This window comes from Scyliorhinus torazame, chromosome 2, assembly GCF_047496885.1.
Source record: "Scyliorhinus torazame isolate Kashiwa2021f chromosome 2, sScyTor2.1, whole genome shotgun sequence".
Taxonomy (NCBI): Eukaryota; Metazoa; Chordata; class Chondrichthyes; order Carcharhiniformes; family Scyliorhinidae; genus Scyliorhinus; species Scyliorhinus torazame.
The window spans coordinates 402,046,528-402,057,133 of NC_092708.1; the positions used below are offsets into that span (position 1 = coordinate 402,046,528).

At 50.4% G+C, this 10,606-nt stretch overlaps 1 protein-coding gene across 1 annotated transcript in view; it reads right to left on the minus strand.

Annotated features, from left to right (window-relative positions):
* tmem63c (transmembrane protein 63C) overlaps positions 1–10,606 on the minus strand; it is a 536,405-nt gene that overhangs the window by 487,610 nt on the left and 38,189 nt on the right. The window lies entirely within an intron of this gene.

The following is a 10,606-nucleotide window of genomic DNA, read 5'->3' on the forward strand; positions in this document are numbered from 1 at the left end:
TAAACCCCAATCACTGACCCTAAACCCAATCACTGACCCTAAATCCCAATCACTGACCCTAAATCCCAATCACTGACCCTAAACCCAATCACTGACCCTAAACCCAATCACTGACCCTAAAACCCAATCACTGACCCTAAAACCCAATCACTGACCATAATCACTGACCCTAAACACAACCACTGACCCTAAAACCCAATCACTGACCCTAAAACCCAATCACTGACCCTAAAACCCAATCACTGACCCTAAACCCAATCACTGACCCTAAACCCAATCACTGACCCTAAAACCCAATCACTGACCCTAAAACCCAATCACTGACCCTAAACCCAATCACTGACCCTAAAACCCAATCACTGACCCTAAACCCAATCACTGACCCTACACCCCAATCACTGACCCTAAACCCAATCACTGACCCTAAACCCAATCACTGACCCTAAAACCCAATCACTGACCCTAAAACCCAATCACTGACCCTAAACCCAATCACTGACCCTAAAACCCAATCACTGACCCTAAAACCCAATCACTGACCCTAAACCCAATCACTGACTCTAAAACCCAATCACTGACCCTAAACCCAATCACTGACCCTAAAACCCAATCACTGACCCTAAACCCAATCACTGACCCTAAACCCCAATCACTGACCCTAAACCCAATCACTGACCCTAAACCCTTATCACTGACCCTAAACCCCAATCACTGACCCTAAACCCCAATCACTGACCCTAAACCCCAATCACTGACCCTAAACCCTAATCACTGACCCTAAACCCAACCACTGACCCTAAAACCCAATCACTGACCCTAAAACCCAATCACTGACCATAATCACTGACCCTAAACCCAACCACTGACCCTAAAACCTAATCACTGACCCTAACCCCAAACACTGACCCTAAATCCCAATCACTGACCCTAAACCCAATCACTGACCCTAAACCCAATCACTGACCCTAAACCCTAATCACTGACCCTAAACCCCAATCACTGACCCTAAACCCCAATCACTGACCCTAAACCCTAATCAATGACCCTAAACCCTAATCACTGACCCTAAATCCCAATCACTGACCCTAAACCCAATCACTGACCCTAAACCCAATCACTGACCCTAAATCCCAATCACTGACCCTAAATCCCAATCACTGACCCTAAACCCAATCACTGACCCTAAACCCAATCACTGACCCTAAAACCCAATCACTGACCATAATCACTGACCCTAAACACAACCACTGACCCTAAACCCAACCACTGACCCTAAAACCCAATCACTGACACTAAACCCCAATTACTGACCCTAAACCCTAATCACGGACCCTAAACCCCAATTACTGACCCTAAACCCTAATCACTGACCCTAAAACCCAATCACTGACCCTAAAACCCAATCACTGACCCTAAACCCAACCACTGACCCTAAACCCTAATCACTGACCCTAAACCCAACCACTGACCCTAAAACCCAATCACTGACCCTAAACCCAACCACTGACCCTAAAACCCAATCACTGACCCTAAACCCAACCACTGACCCTAAACCCTAATCACTGACCCTAAAACCCAATCACTGACCCTAAACTCAACCACTGACCCTAAACCCTAATCACTGACCCTCAACCCCAATCACTGACACTAAACCCTAATCACTGACCCTTAACCCTAATCACTGACCCTAAACCCCAATCACTGACCCTAAACCCAATCACTGACCCTAAATCCCAATCACTGACCCTAAATCCCAATCACTGACCCTAAACCCAATCACTGACCCTAAACCCAATCACTGACCCTAAAACCCAATCACTGACCCTAAAACCCAATCACTGACCATAATCACTGACCCTAAACACAACCACTGACCCTAAAACCCAATCACTGACCCTAAAACCCAATCACTGACCCTAAAACCCAATCACTGACCCTAAACCCAATCACTGACCCTAAACCCAATCACTGACCCTAAAACCCAATCACTGACCCTAAAACCCAATCACTGACCCTAAACCCAATCACTGACCCTAAAACCCAATCACTGACCCTAAACCCAATCACTGACCCTACACCCCAATCACTGACCCTAAACCCAATCACTGACCCTAAACCCAATCACTGACCCTAAAACCCAATCACTGACCCTAAAACCCAATCACTGACCCTAAACCCAATCACTGACCCTAAAACCCAATCACTGACCCTAAAACCCAATCACTGACCCTAAACCCAATCACTGACTCTAAAACCCAATCACTGACCCTAAACCCAATCACTGACCCTAAAACCCAATCACTGACCCTAAACCCAATCACTGACCCTAAACCCCAATCACTGACCCTAAACCCAATCACTGACCCTAAACCCTTATCACTGACCCTAAACCCCAATCACTGACCCTAAACCCCAATCACTGACCCTAAACCCCAATCACTGACCCTAAACCCTAATCACTGACCCTAAACCCAACCACTGACCCTAAAACCCAATCACTGACCCTAAAACCCAATCACTGACCATAATCACTGACCCTAAACCCAACCACTGACCCTAAAACCTAATCACTGACCCTAACCCCAAACACTGACCCTAAATCCCAATCACTGACCCTAAACCCAATCACTGACCCTAAACCCAATCACTGACCCTAAACCCTAATCACTGACCCTAAACCCCAATCACTGACCCTAAACCCCAATCACTGACCCTAAACCCTAATCAATGACCCTAAACCCTAATCACTGACCCTAAATCCCAATCACTGACCCTAAACCCAATCACTGACCCTAAACCCAATCACTGACCCTAAATCCCAATCACTGACCCTAAATCCCAATCACTGACCCTAAACCCAATCACTGACCCTAAACCCAATCACTGACCCTAAAACCCAATCACTGACCATAATCACTGACCCTAAACACAACCACTGACCCTAAACCCAACCACTGACCCTAAAACCCAATCACTGACACTAAACCCCAATTACTGACCCTAAACCCTAATCACGGACCCTAAACCCCAATTACTGACCCTAAACCCTAATCACTGACCCTAAAACCCAATCACTGACCCTAAAACCCAATCACTGACCCTAAACCCAACCACTGACCCTAAACCCTAATCACTGACCCTAAACCCAACCACTGACCCTAAAACCCAATCACTGACCCTAAACCCAACCACTGACCCTAAACCCTAATCACTGACCCTAAACCCAACCACTGACCCTAAAACCCAATCACTGACCCTAAACCCAATCACTGACCCTAAACCCCAATTACTGACCCTAAACCATAATCACGGACCCTAAACCCCAATTACTGACCCTAAACCCTAATCACTGAACCTAAAACCCAATCACTTGCCCTAAAACCCAAGCACTGACCCTAAACCCAACCACTGACCCTAAACCCTAATCACTGACCCTAAACCCAACCACTGACCCTAAAACTCATTCACTGACCCTATACCCAACCACTGACCCTAAACCCTAATCACTGACCCTCAACCCCAATCACTGACACTAAATCCTAATCAATGACCCTAAACCCTAATCACTGACCCTAAACCCTAATCACTGACCCTTAACCCCAATCACTGACCCTAAACCCAATCACTGACCCTAAATCCCAATCACTGACCCTAAATCCCAATCACTGACCCTAAACCCAATCACTGACCCTAAACCCAATCACTGACCCTAAAACCCAATCACTGACCCTAAAACCCAATCACTGACCATAATCACTGACCCTAAACACAACCATTGACCCTAAACCCAACCACTGACCCTAAAACCCAATCACTGACCCTAAACCCAATCACTGACCCTAAAACCCAATCACTGACCCTAAAACCCAATCACTGACCCTAAACCCAATCACTGACCCTAAACCCAATCACTGACCCTAAAACCCAATCACTGACCCTAAAACCCAATCACTGACCCTAAAACCCAATCACTGACCCTAAACCCAATCACTGACCCTAAAACCCAATCACTGACCCTAAACCCAATCACCGACCCTACACCCCAATCACTGACCCTAAACCCAATCACTGACCCTAAACCCAATCACTGACCCTAAAACCCAATCACTGACCCTAAAACCCAATCACGGACCCTAAACCCAATCACTGACCCTAAAACCCAATCACTGACCCTAAAACCCAATCACTGACCCTAAACCCAATCACTGACTCTAAAACCCAATCACTGACCCTAAACCCAATCACTGACTCTAAAACCCAATCACTGACCCTAAACCCAATCACTGACCCTAAACCCCAATCACTGACCCTAAAACCCAATCACTGACCCTAAACCCTAATCACTGACCCTAAACCCAATCACTGACCCTAAAACCCAATCACTGACCCTAAACCCAATCACTGACTCTAAAACCCAATCACTGACCCTAAACCCAATCACTGACCCTAAAACCCAATCACTGACCCTAAACCCAATCACTGACCCTAAACCCCAATCACTGACCCTAAACCCAATCACTGACCCTAAACCCTAATCACAGACCCTAAACCCCAATCACTGACCCTAAACCCCAATCACTGACCCTAAACCCTAATCACTGACCCTAAACCCAACCACTGACCCTAAATCCAACCACTGACCCTAAAACCCAATCACTGACCCTAAAACCCAATCACTGACCATAATCACTGACCCTAAACCCAACCACTGACCCTAAAACCCAATCACTGACCCTAAACCCAAACACTGACCCTAAATCCCAATCACTGACCCTAAACCCAATCACTGACCCTAAACCCAATCACAGACCCTAAACCCTAATCACTGACCCTAAACCCCAATCACTGACCCTAAACCCCAATCACTGACCCTAAACCCTAATCACTGACCCTAAACCCTAATCACTGACCCTAAATCCCAATCACTGACCCTAAACCCAATCACTGACCCTAAAACCCAATCACTGACCCTAAATCCCAATCACTGACCCTAAACCCAATCACTGACCCTAAAACCCATCACTGACCATAATCACTGACCCTAAACAAAACCACTGACCCTAAACCCAACCACTGACCCTAAAACCCAATCACTGACCCTAAACCCAATCACTGACCCTAAAACCCAATCACTGACCCTAAAACCCAATCACTGACCCTAAACCCAATCACTGACCCTAAATCCCAATCACTGACCCTAAATCCCAATCACTGACCCTAAACCCAATCACTGACCCTAAACCCAATCACTGACCCAAAACCCTAATCACTGACCCTAAACCCCAATCACTGACCCTAAACCCCAATCACTGACCCTAAACCCTAATCACTGACCCTAAAACCCAATCACTGACCCTAAACCCCAATCACTGACCCTAAACCCCAATCACTGACCCTAAACCCAATCACTGACCCTAAAACCCAATCACTGACCCTAAACCCAATCACTGACCCTAAACCCAATCACTGACCCTAAACCCAATCACTGACCCTAAACCCAATCACTGACCCTAAACCCAATCACTAACCCTAAACCCAATCACTGACCCTAAAACCCAATCACTGACCCTAAACCCAATCACTGACCCTAAACCCCAATCACTGACCCTAAACCCAATCACTGACCCTAAACCCTAATCACTGACCCTAAACCCCAATCACTGACCCTAAACCCAATCACTGACCCTAAACCCTAATCACTGACCCTAAACCCTAATCACTGACCCTAAACCCCAATCACTGACCCTAAACCCCAATCACTGACCCTAAACCCTAATCACTGACCCTAAACCCCAATCACTGACCCTAAACCCCAATCACTGACCCTAAACCCAATCACTGACCCTAAACCCAACCACTGACCCTAAACCCAACCACTGACCCTAAACCCTAATCACTGACCCTAAACCCTAATCACTGACCCCAAACCCCAATTACTGACCCTAAACCCAACCACTGACCCTAAACCCCAATTACTGACCCTAAACCCTAATCACTGACCTTAAACCCCAATTCCTGACCCTAAACCCTAATCACTGACACTAAACCCCAATTACTGACCCTAAACCCTAATCACGGACCCTAAACCCCAATTACTGACCCTAAACCCAACCACTGACCCTAAACCCTAATCACTGACCCTAAAACCCAATCACTGACCCTAAACCCTAATCACTGACCCTAAACCCAACCACTGACCCTAAACCCTAATCACTGACCCTAAACCCAACCACTGACCCTAAAACCCAATCACTGACCCTAAACCCAATCACTGACCCTAAACCCCAATTACTGACACTAAACCCTAATCACGGACCCTAAACACCAATTACTGACCCTAAACCCTAATCACTGACCCTAAAACCCTATCACTTGCCCTAAAACCCAATCACTGACCCTAAACCCAACCACTGACCCTAAACCCTAATCACTGACCCTAAACCCAACCACTGACCCTAAAACCCAATCACTGACCCTAAACCCAACCACTGACCCTAAACCCTAATCACTGACCCTAAAACCCAATCACTGACCCTAAACCCAACCACTGACCCTAAACCCTAATCACTGACCCTCAACCCCAATCACTGACACTAATCCCTAATCACTGACCCTAAACCCCAATCACTGACCCTAAACCCCAATCACTGACCCTAAACCCAATCACTGACCCTAAACCCTAATCACTGACCCTAAAACCCAATCACTGACCCTAAACCCAATCACTGACCCTAAACCCTAATCACTGACCCTAAACCCTAATCACTGACCCTAAACCTAACCAGTGACCATAAACCCCAATCACTGACCCTAACCACTGACCCTAAACGCCAATCACTGACCCTAAACCCTAATCACTGACCCTAAACCGAACCACTGACCCTAAACCCTAATCACTGACCCTAAACCCTAATCACTGAACCTAAACCCAACCACTGACCCTAAACCCTAACCACTGACCCTAAATGCCAATCACTGACCCTAAACCCTAATCACTGACCCTAAACCCTAACCACTGACCCTAAACCCTAACCACTGACCCTAAACCCTAATCACTGACCCTAAACCCTAATCACTGACCCTAAACCCAACCACTGGCTCTAAACCCTAATCACTGACCCTAAACCCAACCACTGACCCTAAACCGTATCACTGACCCTAAAACCTAATCACTGACCCTAACCAATCACTGACCCTAACCACTGACCCGAGTACTGAGGGAGTGCCGCACTGTCAGAGAGTCAGTACTGAGGGACTGCTACACTGTCAGAGGGTCAGCACTGAGGGAGTGCTGCACTGTCAGAGGTTCAGTACTGAGGGAGTGCCACACTGTCAGAGGGTCAGTACTGAGGGAGTGCCGCACTGTCAGAGGGTCAGTACTGAGGGAGTGCTGCACTGTCAGAGGGTCAGTACTGAGGGAGTGCCACACTGTCAGAGGGACAGTACTGAGGGAGTGCGGCACTGTCAGAGGGTCAGTACTGACGGAGTGCCGCACTGTCAGAGGGTCAGTACTGAGGGAGTGCTACACTGTCAGAGGGTCAGTAGTGGGGGAGTGCCGCACTGTCAGAGGTTCAGTACTGAGGGAGAGCTGCACTGTCAGAGGGTCAGTACTGAGGGAGTGCCGCACTGTCAGAGGGTCAGTACTGAGGGAGTGCTGCACTGTCAGAGGGTCAGTACTGAGGGAGTGCCGCACTGTCAGAGGGTCAGTACTGAGGGAGTGCTGCACTGTCAGAGGGTCAGTACTGAGGGAGTGCCGCACTGTCAGAGGGTCAGTATGGAGGGAGTGCTGCACTGTCAGAGGGTCAGTACTGAGTGAGTGCCGCACTGTCAGGGGGTCAGTACTGAGGGAGTGCTGCACTGTCAGAGGGTCAGTACTGAGGGAGTGCCGCACTGTCAAAGGGTCAGTACTGAGGGAGTGCTGCACTGTCAGAGGGTCAGTACTGAGGGAGTGCTGCACTGTCAGAGGGTCAGTACTGAGGGAGAGCTGCACTGTCAAAGGGTCAGTACTGAGGGAGTGCTGCACTGTCAGAGGGTCAGTACTGAGGGAGTGCCGCACTGTCAGAGGGTCAGTACTGAGGGAGTGCCGCACTGTCAGAGGGTCAGTACTGAGGGAGTGCTGCACTGTCAGAGGGTCAGTACTGAGGGAGTGCCGCACTGTCAAAGGGTCAGTACTGAGGGAGTGATGCACTGTCTGAGGGTCAGTACTGAGGGAGTGCCGCACTGTCAGAGGGTCAGTACTGAGGGAGTGCCGCACTGTCAGAGGGTCAGTACTGAGGGAGTGCTGCACTATCAAAGGGTCAGTACTGAGGGAGTGCTGCACTGTCAGAGGGACAGTGCTGAGGGAGTGCTGCACTGTCAGAGGGTCAGTGCTGAGGGAGTGCTGCACTGTCAGAGGGTCAGTGCTGAGGGTGTGCTGCACTGTCGTAGGGTCAGTATTGAGGTAGTGCTGCACTGTCAGAGGGTCAGTACTGAGGGAGTGCCGCACTGTCAAAGGGTCAGTACTGAGGGAGTGCTGCACTGTCAGAGGGTCAGTACTGAGGGAGTGCTACACTGTCAGAGGGTCAGTATTGAGGGAGTGGCGCACTGTCAGAGGGTCAGTACTGAGGGAATGCTGCACTGTCAGAGGGTCAGTACTGAGGGAGTGCTGCACTGTCAAAGGGTCAGTACTGAGGGAGTGCCGCACTGTCAGAGGGTCAGTACTGAGGGAGTGCTGCACTGTCAAAGGGTCAGTACTGAGGGATTGCTGCACTGTCAGAGGGTCAGTGCTGAGGGAGTTCCGCACTGTCAGAGGGTCAGTGCTGAGGGAGTGCTGCACTGTCAGAGGGTCAGTGCTGTGGGAGTGCCGCACTGTCAGAGGGCCAGTGCTGAGGGAGTGCCGCACTGTCAGAGGGTCAGTACTGAGGGAGCGCTCCACTGTCAGAGGGTCAGTACTGAGGGGGTGCTGCACTGTCAGAGGGTCAGAACTGAGGGAGTGCTGCACTGTCAGAGCGTCAGTACTGAGGGAGTGCTGCACTGTCAGAGGGTCAGTACTGAGGGAGTGCCGCACTGTCAGAGGGTCAGTACTGAGGGAGTACTGCACTGTCAGAGCGTCAGTACTGAGGGAGTGCTGCACTGTCAGAGGGTCAGTACTGAGGGAGTGCTGCACTGTCAGAGGGTCAGGATGGAGGGAGTGCTGCACTGTCAGAGGGTCAGTACTGAGGGAGTGCCGCACTGTCAGAGGGTCAGTATGGAGGGTGTGCTGCACTGTCAGAGGGTCAGTACTGAGGGAGTACCGCACTGTCAGAGGGTCAGTACTGAGGGAGTGCTGCACTGTCAGAGAGTCAGTACTGAGGGAGTGCCGCACTGTCAGAGGGTCAGTACTGAGGAAGTGCTGCACTGTCAGAGGGTCAGTGCTGAGGGAGTGCCGCACTGTCAAAGGGTCAGTACTGAGGGAGTGCTGCATTGTCAGAGGGTCAGTGCTGAAGGAGTGCCGCACTGTCAGAGGGTCAGTACTGAGGGAGCGCTCCACTGTCAGAGGGTCAGTACTGAGGGAGTGCTGCACTGTCAGAGGGTCAGTACTGAGGGATGCTGCACTGTCAGAGGGTCAGGACGGAGGGAGTGCTGCACTGTCAGAGGGTCAGTACTGAGGGAGTGCCGCACTGTCAGAGGGTCAGTACTGAGGGAGTGCTGCACTGTCAAAGGGTCAGTACTGAGGGAGTGCCGCACTGTCAGAGGGTCAGTATGGAGGGTGTGCTGCACTGTCAGAGGGTCAGTACTGAGGGAGTGCTGCACTGTCAGAGGGTCAGTACTGAGGGAATGCCGCACTGTCAGAGGGTCAGAACTGAGGGCGTGCTGCACTGTCAGAGGGTCAGTGCTGAGGGAGTGCCGCACTGTCAGAGGGTCAGTACTGAGGGAGTGCTCCACTGTCAGAGGGTCAGTACTGAGGGAGTGCTGCACTGTCAGAGGGTCAGTATGGAAGGAGTGCTGCACTGTCAGAGTGTCAGTACTGAGGGAGTGCCGCACTGTCAGAGGGTCAGTACTGAGGGAGTGCTGCACTGTCAGAGGGTCAGGACGGAGGGAGTGCTGCACTGTCAGAGGGTCAGTACTGAGGGAGTGCCGCACTGTCAGAGGGTCAGTACTGAGGGAGTGCTGCACTGTCAAAGGGTCAGGACTGAGGGAGTGCCGCACTGTCAGAGGGTCAGTATGGAGGGAGTGCCGCACTGTCAGAAGGTCAGTACTGAGGGAGTGCCGCACTGTCAGAGGGTCAGTACTGAGGGAGTGCTGCACTGTCAGAGGGTCAGTACTGAGGGAGCTCTGCACTGTCAGAGGGTCAGTACTGAGGGAGAGCTGCACTATCAGAGGGTCAGTACTGAGGGAGTGCCGCACTGTCAGAGAGTACTGAGGGAGTGCTGCACTGTCAGAGGGTCAGGACTGAGGGAGTGCTGCACTGTCAGTGGGTCAGTACTGAGGGAGTGCTGCACTGTCAGAGGGTCAGTACTGAGGGAGTGCCGCACTGTCAGAGGGTCAGTACTGAGGAAGTGCCGCACTGTCAGAGGGTCAGTACTGAGGGAGTGCAGCACTGTCAGAGGGTCAGTACTGAGGGAGTGCTGCACTGTCAGAGGGTCAG